The following is a 17,144-nucleotide window of genomic DNA, read 5'->3' on the forward strand; positions in this document are numbered from 1 at the left end:
AAAGTGATTTATCATGCGTAACGGGCTATATTACCCTAAGAAATGACTTATGGATTCGGATTCAAGACTCAGTTAAAAATCCCAGCCTCCTCCTTTTTCCCGATGATTGCAAAACCTGATATATAAAAACTAAGAAAAGCCTACAATCCCTAAAAATTACAGAAACTCCTTGGAATTATCTCGCTCTACATTTGTGCACTGTGCATTTTCATTTTAGATGTACACTTTTTTCATAAATCAAAACTTTGAGTTTTCGCTCTCCCTTCATCCCCTAAACCAAAAAGGCAATAGATCACTACAAAATGAAAATTTTACTGTTCATGTACGGAAAAAAAAATTTAAAACAATAACAAATGTAAGTAAAGAAAATTTATTCACACACCACAAATGAACACAAAAGTTTTTTTGTCCAAGTTTGGGAAATTCCACTACTTCAACCCCAACCGCTTGGAATTTTATAAGAAAGAGATTTCCTCCACACATGCTTAAAAAATGGATTTGCATGTTTTAAACATGTTAAAGATGCAAATCACGTATGGATACAAAGCTTTTGAAGAGAATAACAAACGCTCATTAAATTCTCAAGTGAACGTGCGGTGGCATATTCACCCCAGTCAAACAAGCCATTATATTGCCCATCTACAAAAAGCTGACCCAACGATCATGGATGATTGTAAAGTGATTTACCATGCGTAACGGGCTATATTACCCTAAGAAATGACTTATGGATTCGGATTCAAGACTCAGTTAAAAATCCCAGCCTCCCCCTTTTTCCCGATGATTGCAAAACCTGATATATAAAAACTAAGAAAAGCCTACAATCCCTAAAAATTACAGAAACTCCTTGGAGTTATCTTGCTCTACATTTGTGCACTGTGCAGTTTCATTTTTGATGTCCACTTTTTTCATAAATCAAAACTTTGAGTTTTCGCTCTCCCTTCATCCCGTAAACCAAAAAGGCAATAGATCACTACAAAATGAAAATTTTACAGTTCATGTACGGAAAAAAAATTTAAAAAAATAACAAATGTTAGTAAAGAAAATTTATTCACACACCACAAAATGAACACAAAAGTTTTTTTGTCCAAGTTTGGGTAATTCCACTACTTCAACCCCAACAGCTTGGAATTTTATCAGAAAGAGATTTGCTCCAGACATGCTTAAAAAATGGATTTGCATGTTTTAAACATGTTAAAGATGCAAATCACCTACGGATCCAAAGCATTTGAAGAGAATAACAAACGCTCATAAAATTCTCAAGTGAACGTGCGGTGGGATATTCACCCCAGTCAAACAAGCCATTATTTTGCATATCTACAAAAAGCTGACCCAACGATCATGGATGATTCTAAAGTGATTTATCATGCGTAACGGGCTATATTACCCTAAGAAATGACTTATGGATTGGGAGTCAAGACTCAGTTAAAAATCCCTGCCTCCCCCTTTTTCCCGACAATTGCAAAACCTGATATATAAAAACTAAGAAGAGCCTACAATCCCTAAAAATTACAGAAACTCCTGGGAATTATCTCGCTCTACATTTGTGCACTGTGCATTTTCATTTTTGATGTCCACTTTTTTCATAAATCAAAACTTTGAGTTTTCGCTCTCCCTTCATCCCGTAAACCAAAAAGGCAATAGATCACTACAAAATGAAAATTTTACAGTTCATGTACGGAAAAAAAATTTAAAACAATAACAAATGTAAGTAAAGAAAATTTATTCACACACCTCAAATGAACACAAAAGCTTTTTTGTCCAAGTTTGGGAAATTCCGCTTGTTCAACCCCAACAGCTTGGAATTTTAAAAGAAAGAGATTTCCTCCACACATGCTTAAAAAATGGATTTGCATGTTTTAAACATGTTAAAGATGCAAATCACGTATGGATCCAAAGCTTTTTGAAGAGAATAACAAACGCTCATTAAATTCTCAAGTGAACGTGCGGTGGCATATTCACCCCAGTCAAACAAGCCATTATATTGCCCATCTACAAAAAGCTGACCCAACGATCATGGATGATTGTAAAGTGATTTATCATGCGTAACGGGCTATATTACCCTAAGAAATGACTTATGGATTCGGATTCAAGACTCAGTTAAAAATCCCAGCCTCCTCCTTTTTCCCGATGATTGCAAAACCTGATATATAAAAACTAAGAAAAGCCTACAATCCCTAAAAATTACAGAAACTCCTTGGAATTATCTCGCTCTACATTTGTGCACTGTGCATTTTCATTTTAGATGTACACTTTTTTCATAAATCAAAACTTTGAGTTTTCGCTCTCCCTTCATCCCCTAAACCAAAAAGGCAATAGATCACTACAAAATGAAAATTTTACTGTTCATGTACGGAAAAAAAAATTTAAAACAATAACAAATGTAAGTAAAGAAAATTTATTCACACACCACAAATGAACACAAAAGTTTTTTTGTCCAAGTTTGGGAAATTCCACTACTTCAACCCCAACCGCTTGGAATTTTATAAGAAAGAGATTTCCTCCACACATGCTTAAAAAATGGATTTGCATGTTTTAAACATGTTAAAGATGCAAATCACGTATGGATACAAAGCTTTTGAAGAGAATAACAAACGCTCATTAAATTCTCAAGTGAACGTGCGGTGGCATATTCACCCCAGTCAAACAAGCCATTATATTGCCCATCTACAAAAAGCTGACCCAACGATCATGGATGATTGTAAAGTGATTTACCATGCGTAACGGGCTATATTACCCTAAGAAATGACTTATGGATTCGGATTCAAGACTCAGTTAAAAATCCCAGCCTCCCCCTTTTTCCCGATGATTGCAAAACCTGATATATAAAAACTAAGAAAAGCCTACAATCCCTAAAAATTACAGAAACTCCTTGGAGTTATCTTGCTCTACATTTGTGCACTGTGCATTTTCATTTTTGATGTCCACTTTTTTCATAAATCAAAACTTTGAGTTTTCGCTCTCCCTTCATCCCGTAAACCAAAAAGGCAATAGATCACTACAAAATGAAAATTTTACAGTTCATGTACGGAAAAAAAATTTAAAAAAATAACAAATGTTAGTAAAGAAAATTTATTCACACACCACAAAATGAACACAAAAGTTTTTTTGTCCAAGTTTGGGTAATTCCACTACTTCAACCCCAACAGCTTGGAATTTTATCAGAAAGAGATTTGCTCCAGACATGCTTAAAAAATGGATTTGCATGTTTTAAACATGTTAAAGATGCAAATCACCTACGGATCCAAAGCATTTGAAGAGAATAACAAACGCTCATAAAATTCTCAAGTGAACGTGCGGTGGGATATTCACCCCAGTCAAACAAGCCATTATTTTGCATATCTACAAAAAGCTGACCCAACGATCATGGATGATTCTAAAGTGATTTATCATGCGTAACGGGCTATATTACCCTAAGAAATGACTTATGGATTGGGAGTCAAGACTCAGTTAAAAATCCCTGCCTCCCCCTTTTTCCCGACAATTGCAAAACCTGATATATAAAAACTAAGAAGAGCCTACAATCCCTAAAAATTACAGAAACTCCTGGGAATTATCTCGCTCTACATTTGTGCACTGTGCATTTTCATTTTTGATGTCCACTTTTTTCATAAATAAAAACTTTGAGTTTTCGCTCTCCCTTCATCCCGTAAACCAAAAAGGCAATAGATCACTACAAAATGAAAATTTTACAGTTCATGTACTGAAAAAAAATTTAAAACAATAACAAATGTAAGAAAAGAAAATTTATTCACACACCACAAATGAACACAAAAGCTTTTTTGTCCAAGTTTGGGAAATTCCGCTTGTTCAACCCCAACAGCTTGGAATTTTAAAAGAAAGAGATTTCCTCCACACATGCTTAAAAAATGGATTTGGATGTTTTAAACATGTTAAAGATGCAAATCACGTATGGATCCAAAGCTTTTTGAAGAGAATAACAAACGCTCATTAAATTCTCAAGTGAACGTGCGGTGGCATATTCACCCCAGTCAAACAAGCCATTATATTGCCCATCTACAAAAAGCTGACCCAACGATCATGGATGATTGTAAAGTGATTTATCATGCGTAACGGGCTATATTACCCTAAGAAATGACTTATGGATTCGGATTCAAGACTCAGTTAAAAATCCCAGCCTCCTCCTTTTTCCCGATGATTGCAAAACCTGATATATAAAAACTAAGAAAAGCCTACAATCCCTAAAAATTACAGAAACTCCTTGGAATTATCTCGCTCTACATTTGTGCACTGTGCATTTTCATTTTAGATGTACACTTTTTTCATAAATCAAAACTTTGAGTTTTCGCTCTCCCTTCATCCCCTAAACCAAAAAGGCAATAGATCACTACAAAATGAAAATTTTACTGTTCATGTACGGAAAAAAAAATTTAAAACAATAACAAATGTAAGTAAAGAAAATTTATTCACACACCACAAATGAACACAAAAGTTTTTTTGTCCAAGTTTGGGAAATTCCACTACTTCAACCCCAACCGCTTGGAATTTTATAAGAAAGAGATTTCCTCCACACATGCTTAAAAAATGGATTTGCATGTTTTAAACATGTTAAAGATGCAAATCACGTATGGATACAAAGCTTTTGAAGAGAATAACAAACGCTCATTAAATTCTCAAGTGAACGTGCGGTGGCATATTCACCCCAGTCAAACAAGCCATTATATTGCCCATCTACAAAAAGCTGACCCAACGATCATGGATGATTGTAAAGTGATTTACCATGCGTAACGGGCTATATTACCCTAAGAAATGACTTATGGATTCGGATTCAAGACTCAGTTAAAAATCCCAGCCTCCCCCTTTTTCCCGATGATTGCAAAACCTGATATATAAAAACTAAGAAAAGCCTACAATCCCTAAAAATTACAGAAACTCCTTGGAGTTATCTTGCTCTACATTTGTGCACTGTGCAGTTTCATTTTTGATGTCCACTTTTTTCATAAATCAAAACTTTGAGTTTTCGCTCTCCCTTCATCCCGTAAACCAAAAAGGCAATAGATCACTACAAAATGAAAATTTTACAGTTCATGTACGGAAAAAAAATTTAAAAAAATAACAAATGTTAGTAAAGAAAATTTATTCACACACCACAAAATGAACACAAAAGTTTTTTTGTCCAAGTTTGGGTAATTCCACTACTTCAACCCCAACAGCTTGGAATTTTATCAGAAAGAGATTTGCTCCAGACATGCTTAAAAAATGGATTTGCATGTTTTAAACATGTTAAAGATGCAAATCACCTACGGATCCAAAGCATTTGAAGAGAATAACAAACGCTCATAAAATTCTCAAGTGAACGTGCGGTGGGATATTCACCCCAGTCAAACAAGCCATTATTTTGCATATCTACAAAAAGCTGACCCAACGATCATGGATGATTCTAAAGTGATTTATCATGCGTAACGGGCTATATTACCCTAAGAAATGACTTATGGATTGGGAGTCAAGACTCAGTTAAAAATCCCTGCCTCCCCCTTTTTCCCGACAATTGCAAAACCTGATATATAAAAACTAAGAAGAGCCTACAATCCCTAAAAATTACAGAAACTCCTGGGAATTATATCGCTCTACATTTGTGCACTGTGCATTTTCATTTTTGATGTCCACTTTTTTCATAAATCAAAACTTTGAGTTTTCGCTCTCCCTTCATCCCGTAAACCAAAAAGGCAATAGATCACTACAAAATGAAAATTTTACAGTTCATGTACGGAAAAAAAATTTAAAACAATAACAAATGTAAGTAAAGAAAATTTATTCACACACCTCAAATGAACACAAAAGCTTTTTTGTCCAAGTTTGGGAAATTCCGCTTGTTCAACCCCAACAGCTTGGAATTTTAAAAGAAAGAGATTTCCTCCACACATGCTTAAAAAATGGATTTGCATGTTTTAAACATGTTAAAGATGCAAATCACGTATGGATCCAAAGCTTTTTGAAGAGAATAACAAACGCTCATTAAATTCTCAAGTGAACGTGCGGTGGCATATTCACCCCAGTCAAACAAGCCATTATATTGCACATCTACAAAAAGCTGACCCAACGATCATGGATGATTGTAAAGTGATTTATCATGCGTAACGGGCTATATTACCCTAAGAAATGACTTATGGATTCGGATTCAAGACTCAGTTAAAAATCCCAGCCTCCTCCTTTTTCCCGATGATTGCAAAACCTGATATATAAAAACTAAGAAAAGCCTACAATCCCTAAAAATTACAGAAACTCCTTGGAATTATCTCGCTCTACATTTGTGCACTGTGCATTTTCATTTTAGATGTACACTTTTTTCATAAATCAAAACTTTGAGTTTTCGCTCTCCCTTCATCCCCTAAACCAAAAAGGCAATAGATCACTACAAAATGAAAATTTTACTGTTCATGTACGGAAAAAAAAATTTAAAACAATAACAAATGTAAGTAAAGAAAATTTATTCACACACCACAAATGAACACAAAAGTTTTTTTGTCCAAGTTTGGGAAATTCCACTACTTCAACCCCAACCGCTTGGAATTTTATAAGAAAGAGATTTCCTCCACACATGCTTAAAAAATGGATTTGCATGTTTTAAACATGTTAAAGATGCAAATCACGTATGGATACAAAGCTTTTGAAGAGAATAACAAACGCTCATTAAATTCTCAAGTGAACGTGCGGTGGCATATTCACCCCAGTCAAACAAGCCATTATATTGCCCATCTACAAAAAGCTGACCCAACGATCATGGATGATTGTAAAGTGATTTACCATGCGTAACGGGCTATATTACCCTAAGAAATGACTTATGGATTCGGATTCAAGACTCAGTTAAAAATCCCAGCCTCCCCCTTTTTCCCGATGATTGCAAAACCTGATATATAAAAACTAAGAAAAGCCTACAATCCCTAAAAATTACAGAAACTCCTTGGAGTTATCTTGCTCTACATTTGTGCACTGTGCAGTTTCATTTTTGATGTCCACTTTTTTCATAAATCAAAACTTTGAGTTTTCGCTCTCCCTTCATCCCGTAAACCAAAAAGGCAATAGATCACTACAAAATGAAAATTTTACAGTTCATGTACGGAAAAAAAATTTAAAAAAATAACAAATGTTAGTAAAGAAAATTTATTCACACACCACAAAATGAACACAAAAGTTTTTTTGTCCAAGTTTGGGTAATTCCACTACTTCAACCCCAACAGCTTGGAATTTTATCAGAAAGAGATTTGCTCCAGACATGCTTAAAAAATGGATTTGCATGTTTTAAACATGTTAAAGATGCAAATCACCTACGGATCCAAAGCATTTGAAGAGAATAACAAACGCTCATAAAATTCTCAAGTGAACGTGCGGTGGGATATTCACCCCAGTCAAACAAGCCATTATTTTGCATATCTACAAAAAGCTGACCCAACGATCATGGATGATTCTAAAGTGATTTATCATGCGTAACGGGCTATATTACCCTAAGAAATGACTTATGGATTGGGAGTCAAGACTCAGTTAAAAATCCCTGCCTCCCCCTTTTTCCCGACAATTGCAAAACCTGATATATAAAAACTAAGAAGAGCCTACAATCCCTAAAAATTACAGAAACTCCTGGGAATTATCTCGCTCTACATTTGTGCACTGTGCATTTTCATTTTTGATGTCCACTTTTTTCATAAATCAAAACTTTGAGTTTTCGCTCTCCCTTCATCCCGTAAACCAAAAAGGCAATAGATCACTACAAAATGAAAATTTTACAGTTCATGTACGGAAAAAAAATTTAAAACAATAACAAATGTAAGTAAAGAAAATTTATTCACACACCTCAAATGAACACAAAAGCTTTTTTGTCCAAGTTTGGGAAATTCCGCTTGTTCAACCCCAACAGCTTGGAATTTTAAAAGAAAGAGATTTCCTCCACACATGCTTAAAAAATGGATTTGCATGTTTTAAACATGTTAAAGATGCAAATCACGTATGGATCCAAAGCTTTTTGAAGAGAATAACAAACGCTCATTAAATTCTCAACTGAACGTGCGGTGGCATATTCACCCCAGTCAAACAAGCCATTATATTGCCCATCTACAAAAAGCTGACCCAACGATCATGGATGATTGTAAAGTGATTTATCATGCGTAACGGGCTATATTACCCTAAGAAATGACTTATGGATTCGGATTCAAGACTCAGTTAAAAATCCCAGCCTCCTCCTTTTTCCCGATGATTGCAAAACCTGATATATAAAAACTAAGAAAAGCCTACAATCCCTAAAAATTACAGAAACTCCTTGGAATTATCTCGCTCTACATTTGTGCACTGTGCATTTTCATTTTAGATGTACACTTTTTTCATAAATCAAAACTTTGAGTTTTCGCTCTCCCTTCATCCCCTAAACCAAAAAGGCAATAGATCACTACAAAATGAAAATTTTACTGTTCATGTACGGAAAAAAAAATTTAAAACAATAACAAATGTAAGTAAAGAAAATTTATTCACACACCACAAATGAACACAAAAGTTTTTTTGTCCAAGTTTGGGAAATTCCACTACTTCAACCCCAACCGCTTGGAATTTTATAAGAAAGAGATTTCCTCCACACATGCTTAAAAAATGGATTTGCATGTTTTAAACATGTTAAAGATGCAAATCACGTATGGATACAAAGCTTTTGAAGAGAATAACAAACGCTCATTAAATTCTCAAGTGAACGTGCGGTGGCATATTCACCCCAGTCAAACAAGCCATTATATTGCCCATCTACAAAAAGCTGACCCAACGATCATGGATGATTGTAAAGTGATTTACCATGCGTAACGGGCTATATTACCCTAAGAAATGACTTATGGATTCGGATTCAAGACTCAGTTAAAAATCCCAGCCTCCCCCTTTTTCCCGATGATTGCAAAACCTGATATATAAAAACTAAGAAAAGCCTACAATCCCTAAAAATTACAGAAACTCCTTGGAGTTATCTTGCTCTACATTTGTGCACTGTGCATTTTCATTTTTGATGTCCACTTTTTTCATAAATCAAAACTTTGAGTTTTCGCTCTCCCTTCATCCCGTAAACCAAAAAGGCAATAGATCACTACAAAATGAAAATTTTACAGTTCATGTACGGAAAAAAAATTTAAAAAAATAACAAATGTTAGTAAAGAAAATTTATTCACACACCACAAAATGAACACAAAAGTTTTTTTGTCCAAGTTTGGGTAATTCCACTACTTCAACCCCAACAGCTTGGAATTTTATCAGAAAGAGATTTGCTCCAGACATGCTTAAAAAATGGATTTGCATGTTTTAAACATGTTAAAGATGCAAATCACCTACGGATCCAAAGCATTTGAAGAGAATAACAAACGCTCATAAAATTCTCAAGTGAACGTGCGGTGGGATATTCACCCCAGTCAAACAAGCCATTATTTTGCATATCTACAAAAAGCTGACCCAACGATCATGGATGATTCTAAAGTGATTTATCATGCGTAACGGGCTATATTACCCTAAGAAATGACTTATGGATTGGGAGTCAAGACTCAGTTAAAAATCCCTGCCTCCCCCTTTTTCCCGACAATTGCAAAACCTGATATATAAAAACTAAGAAGAGCCTACAATCCCTAAAAATTACAGAAACTCCTGGGAATTATCTCGCTCTACATTTGTGCACTGTGCATTTTCATTTTTGATGTCCACTTTTTTCATAAATAAAAACTTTGAGTTTTCGCTCTCCCTTCATCCCGTAAACCAAAAAGGCAATAGATCACTACAAAATGAAAATTTTACAGTTCATGTACTGAAAAAAAATTTAAAACAATAACAAATGTAAGAAAAGAAAATTTATTCACACACCACAAATGAACACAAAAGCTTTTTTGTCCAAGTTTGGGAAATTCCGCTTGTTCAACCCCAACAGCTTGGAATTTTAAAAGAAAGAGATTTCCTCCACACATGCTTAAAAAATGGATTTGGATGTTTTAAACATGTTAAAGATGCAAATCACGTATGGATCCAAAGCTTTTTGAAGAGAATAACAAACGCTCATTAAATTCTCAAGTGAACGTGCGGTGGCATATTCACCCCAGTCAAACAAGCCATTATATTGCCCATCTACAAAAAGCTGACCCAACGATCATGGATGATTGTAAAGTGATTTATCATGCGTAACGGGCTATATTACCCTAAGAAATGACTTATGGATTCGGATTCAAGACTCAGTTAAAAATCCCAGCCTCCTCCTTTTTCCCGATGATTGCAAAACCTGATATATAAAAACTAAGAAAAGCCTACAATCCCTAAAAATTACAGAAACTCCTTGGAATTATCTCGCTCTACATTTGTGCACTGTGCATTTTCATTTTAGATGTACACTTTTTTCATAAATCAAAACTTTGAGTTTTCGCTCTCCCTTCATCCCCTAAACCAAAAAGGCAATAGATCACTACAAAATGAAAATTTTACTGTTCATGTACGGAAAAAAAAATTTAAAACAATAACAAATGTAAGTAAAGAAAATTTATTCACACACCACAAATGAACACAAAAGTTTTTTTGTCCAAGTTTGGGAAATTCCACTACTTCAACCCCAACCGCTTGGAATTTTATAAGAAAGAGATTTCCTCCACACATGCTTAAAAAATGGATTTGCATGTTTTAAACATGTTAAAGATGCAAATCACGTATGGATACAAAGCTTTTGAAGAGAATAACAAACGCTCATTAAATTCTCAAGTGAACGTGCGGTGGCATATTCACCCCAGTCAAACAAGCCATTATATTGCCCATCTACAAAAAGCTGACCCAACGATCATGGATGATTGTAAAGTGATTTATCATGCGTAACGGGCTATATTACCCTAAGAAATGACTTATGGATTCGGATTCAAGACTCAGTTAAAAATCCCAGCCTCCCCCTTTTTCCCGATGATTGCAAAACCTGATATATAAAAACTAAGAAAAGCCTACAATCCCTAAAAATTACAGAAACTCCTTGGAGTTATCTTGCTCTACATTTGTGCACTGTGCATTTTCATTTTTGATGTCCACTTTTTTCATAAATCAAAACTTTGAGTTTTCGCTCTCCCTTCATCCCGTAAACCAAAAAGGCAATAGATCACTACAAAATGAAAATTTTACAGTTCATGTACGGAAAAAAAATTTAAAAAAATAACAAATGTTAGTAAAGAAAATTTATTCACACACCACAAAATGAACACAAAAGTTTTTTTGTCCAAGTTTGGGTAATTCCACTACTTCAACCCCAACAGCTTGGAATTTTATCAGAAAGAGATTTGCTCCAGACATGCTTAAAAAATGGATTTGCATGTTTTAAACATGTTAAAGATGCAAATCACCTACGGATCCAAAGCATTTGAAGAGAATAACAAACGCTCATAAAATTCTCAAGTGAACGTGCGGTGGGATATTCACCCCAGTCAAACAAGCCATTATTTTGCATATCTACAAAAAGCTGACCCAACGATCATGGATGATTCTAAAGTGATTTATCATGCGTAACGGGCTATATTACCCTAAGAAATGACTTATGGATTGGGAGTCAAGACTCAGTTAAAAATCCCTGCCTCCCCCTTTTTCCCGACAATTGCAAAACCTGATATATAAAAACTAAGAAGAGCCTACAATCCCTAAAAATTACAGAAACTCCTGGGAATTATATCGCTCTACAGTTGTGCACTGTGCATTTTCATTTTTGATGTCCACTTTTTTCATAAATCAAAACTTTGAGTTTTCGCTCTCCCTTCATCCCGTAAACCAAAAAGGCAATAGATCACTACAAAATGAAAATTTTACAGTTCATGTACGGAAAAAAAATTTAAAACAATAACAAATGTAAGTAAAGAAAATTTATTCACACACCTCAAATGAACACAAAAGCTTTTTTGTCCAAGTTTGGGAAATTCCGCTTGTTCAACCCCAACAGCTTGGAATTTTAAAAGAAAGAGATTTCCTCCACACATGCTTAAAAAATGGATTTGCATGTTTTAAACATGTTAAAGATGCAAATCACGTATGGATCCAAAGCTTTTTGAAGAGAATAACAAACGCTCATTAAATTCTCAAGTGAACGTGCGGTGGCATATTCACCCCAGTCAAACAAGCCATTATATTGCACATCTACAAAAAGCTGACCCAACGATCATGGATGATTGTAAAGTGATTTATCATGCGTAACGGGCTATATTACCCTAAGAAATGACTTATGGATTCGGATTCAAGACTCAGTTAAAAATCCCAGCCTCCCCCTTTTTCCCGATGATTGCAAAACCTGATATATAAAAACTAAGAAAAGCCTACAATCCCTAAAAATTACAGAAACTCCTTGGAATTATCTCGCTCTACATTTGTGCACTGTGCATTTTCATTTTAGATGTACACTTTTTTCATAAATCAAAACTTTGAGTTTTCGCTCTCCCTTCATCCCGTAAACCAAAAAGGCAATAGATCACTACAAAATGAAAATTTTACTGTTCATGTACAGAAAAAAAAATTTAAAACAATAACAAATGTAAGTAAAGAAAATTTATTCACACACCACAAATGAACACAAAAGTTTTTTTGTCCAAGTTTGGGAAATTCCACTACTTCAACCCCAACCGCTTGGAATTTTATAAGAAAGAGATTTCCTCCACACATGCTTAAAAAATGGATTTGCATGTTTTAAACATGTTAAAGATGCAAATCACGTATGGATACAAAGCTTTTGAAGAGAATAACAAACGCTCATTAAATTCTCAAGTGAACGTGCGGTGGCATATTCACCCCAGTCAAACAAGCCATTATATTGCCCATCTACAAAAAGCTGACCCAACGATCATGGATGATTGTAAAGTGATTTACCATGCGTAACGGGCTATATTACCCTAAGAAATGACTTATGGATTCGGATTCAAGACTCAGTTAAAAATCCCAGCCTCCCCCTTTTTCCCGATGATTGCAAAACCTGATATATAAAAACTAAGAAGAGCCTACAATCCCTAAAAATTACAGAAACTCCTTGGAGTTATCTTGCTCTACATTTGTGCACTGTGCATTTTCATTTTTGATGTCCACTTTTTTCATAAATCAAAACTTTGAGTTTTCGCTCTCCCTTCATCCCGTAAACCAAAAAGGCAATAGATCACTACAAAATGAAAATTTTACAGTTCATGTACGGAAAAAAAATTTAAAAAAATAACAAATGTTAGTAAAGAAAATTTATTCACACACCACAAAATGAACACAAAAGCTTTTTTGTCCAAGTTTGGGAAATTCCGCTTGTTCAACCCCAACAGCTTGGAATTTTATCAGAAAGAGATTTGCTCCAGACATGCTTAAAAAATGGATTTGCATGTTTTAAACATGTTAAAGATGCAAATCACGTATGGATGCAAAGCTTTTTGAAGAGAATAACAAACGCTCATTAAATTCTCAAGTGAACGTGCGGTGGCATATTCACCCCAGTCAAACAAGCCATTATATTGCCCATCTACAAAAAGCTGACCCAACGATCATGGATGATTGTAAAGTGATTTATCATGCGTAACGGGCTATATTACCCTAAGAAATGACTTATGGATTGGGAGTCAAGACTCAGTTAAAAATCCCAGCCTCCCCCTTTTTCCCGACGATTGCAAAACCTGATATATAAAAACTAAGAAGAGCCTACAATCCCTAAAAATTACAGAAACTCCTTGGAATTATCTCGCTCTACATTTATGCACTGTGCATTTTCATTTTAGATGTACACTTTTTTCATAAATCAAAACTTTGAGTTTTCGCTCTCCCTTCATCCCCTAAACCAAAAAGGCAATAGATCACTACAAAATGAAAATTTTACTGTTCATGTACGGAAAAAAAAATTTAAAACAATAACAAATGTAAGTAAAGAAAATTTATTCACACACCACAAATGAACACAAAAGTTTTTTTGTCCAAGTTTGGGAAATTCCACTAGTTCAACCCCAACAGCTTGGAATTTTAAAAGAAAGAGATTTCCTCCACACATGCTTAAAAAATGGATTTGGATGTTTTAAACATGTTAAAGATGCAAATCACGTATGGATCCAAAGCTTTTGAAGAGAATAACAAACGCTCATTAAATTCTCAACTGAACGTGCGGTGGCATATTCACCCCAGTCAAACAAGCCATTATATTGCCCATCTACAAAAAGCTGACCCAACGATCATGGATGATTGTAAAGTGATTTACCATGCGTAACGGGCTATATTACCCTAAGAAATGACTTATGGATTCGGATTCAAGACTCAGTTAAAAATCCCAGCCTCCCCCTTTTTCCCGATGATTGCAAAACCTGATATATAAAAACTAAGAAAAGCCTACAATCCCTAAAAATTACAGAAACTCCTTGGAGTTATCTTGCTCTACATTTGTGCACTGTGCATTTTCATTTTAGATGTACACTTTTTTCATAAATCAAAACTTTGAGTTTTCGCTCTCCCTTCATCCCCTAAACCAAAAAGGCAATAGATCACTACAAAATGAAAATTTTACAGTTCATGTACGGAAAAAAATTTAAAAAAATAACAAATGTAAGTAAAGAAAATTTATTCACACACCACAAAATGAACACAAAAGTTTTTTTGTCCAAGTTTGGGAAATTCCGCTTGTTCAACCCCAACAGCTTGGAATTTTATAAGAAAGAGATTTCCTCCACACATGCTTAAAAAATGGATTTGCATGTTTTAAACATGTTAAAGATGAAAATCACCTATGGATCCAAAGCTTTTGAAGAGAATAACAAACGCTCATTAAATTCTCAACTGAACGTGCGGTGGCATATTCACCCCAGTCAAACAAGCCATTATATTGCCCATCTACAAAAAGCTGACCCAACGATAATGGATGATTGTAAAGTGATTTATCATGCGTAACGGGCTATATTACCCTAAGAAATGACTTATGGATTCGGATTCAAGACTCAGTTAAAAATCCCAGCCTCCCCCTTTTTCCCGATGATTGCAAAACCTGATATATAAAAACTAAGAAAAGCCTACAATCCCTAAAAATTACAGAAACTCCTTGGAGTTATCTTGCTCTACATTTGTGCACTGTGCATTTTCATTTTAGATGTATACTTTTTTCATAAATCAAAACTTTGAGTTTTCGCTCTCCCTTCATCCCCTAAACCAAAAAGGCAATAGATCACTACAAAATGAAAATTTTACAGTTCATGTACGGAAAAAAAATTTAAAAAAATAACAAATGTTAGTAAAGAAAATTTATTCACACACCACAAATGAACACAAAAGTTTTTTTGTCCAAGTTTGGGTAATTCCACTACTTCAACCCCAACAGCTTGGAATTTTATCAGAAAGAGATTTGCTCCAGACATGCTTAAAAAATGGATTTGCATGTTTTAAACATGTTAAAGATGCAAATCACCTATGGATCCAAAGCATTTGAAGAGAATAACAAACGCTCATTAAATTCTCAAGTGAACGTGCGGTGGCATATTCACCCCAGTCAAACAAGCCATTATTTTGCATATCTACAAAAAGCTGACCCAACGATCATGGATGATTCTAAAGTGATTTATCATGCGTAACGGGCTATATTACCCTAAGAAATGACTTATGGATTGGGAGTCAAGACTCAGTTAAAAATCCCTGCCTCCCCCTTTTTCCCGACAATTGCAAAACCTGATATATAAAAACTAAGAAGAGCCTACAATCCCTAAAAATTACAGAAACTCCTGGGAATTATATCGCTCTACAGTTGTGCACTGTGCATTTTCATTTTTGATGTCCACTTTTTTCATAAATCAAAACTTTGAGTTTTCGCTCTCCCTTCATCCCGTAAACCAAAAAGGCAATAGATCACTACAAAATGAAAATTTTACAGTTCATGTACGGAAAAAAAATTTAAAACAATAACAAATGTAAGAAAAGAAAATTTATTCACACACCACAAATGAACACAAAAGCTTTTTTGTCCAAGTTTGGGAAATTCCGCTTGTTCAACCCCAACAGCTTGGAATTTTAAAAGAAAGAGATTTCCTCCACACATTATTAAAAAATGGATTTGCATGTTTTAAACATGTTAAAGATGCAAATCACGTATGGATCCAAAGCTTTTGAAGAGAATAACAAACGCTCATTAAATTCTCAAGTGAACGTGCGGTGGCATATTCACCCCAGTCAAACAAGCCATTATATTGCACATCTACAAAAAGCTGACCCAACGATCATGGATGATTGTAAAGTGATTTATCATGCGTAACGGGCTATATTACCCTAAGAAATGACTTATGGATTCGGATTCAAGACTCAGTTAAAAATCCCAGCCTCCCCCTTTTTCCCGATGATTGCAAAACCTGATATATAAAAACTAAGAAAAGCCTACAATCCCTAAAAATTACAGAAACTCCTTGGAATTATCTCGCTCTACATTTGTGCACTGTGCATTTTCATTTTAGATGTACACTTTTTTCATAAATCAAAACTTTGAGTTTTCGCTCTCCCTTCATCCCGTAAACCAAAAAGGCAATAGATCACTACAAAATGAAAATTTTACTGTTCATGTACAGAAAAAAAAATTTAAAACAATAACAAATGTAAGTAAAGAAAATTTATTCACATACCACAAATGAACACAAAAGTTTTTTTATCCAAGTTTGGGAAATTCCACTAGTTCAACCCCAACAGCTTGGAATTTTATAAGAAAGAGATTTCCTCCACACATGCTTAAAAAATGGATTTGCATGTTTTAAACATGTTAAAGATGCAAATCACGTATGGATCCAAAGCTATTGAAGAGAATAACAAACGCTCATTAAATTCTCAAGTGAATGTGCGGTGGCATATTCACCCCAGTCAAACAAGCCATTATATTGCCCATCTACAAAAAGCTGACCCAACGATCATGGATGATTGTAAAGTGATTTATCATGCGTAACGGGCTATATTACCCTAATAAATGACTTATGGATTGGGAGTCAAGACTCAGTTAAAAATCCCTGCCTCCCCCATTTTCCCGACAATTGCAAAACCTGATATATAAAAACTAAGAAGAGCCTACAATCCCTAAAAATTACAGAAACTCCTGGGAATTATCTCGCTCTACATTTGTGCACTGTGCATTTTCATTTTTGATGTCCACTTTTTTCATAAATCAAAACTTTGAGTTTTCGCTCTCCCTTCATCCC

Source organism: Aristolochia californica, unplaced genomic scaffold (genome assembly GCF_029961685.1).
Source record: "Aristolochia californica isolate CCGP_79_NKW_82.1479 unplaced genomic scaffold, dmAriCali1.0.hap1 SCAF_1, whole genome shotgun sequence".
Classification (NCBI taxonomy): domain Eukaryota; kingdom Viridiplantae; phylum Streptophyta; class Magnoliopsida; order Piperales; family Aristolochiaceae; genus Aristolochia; species Aristolochia californica.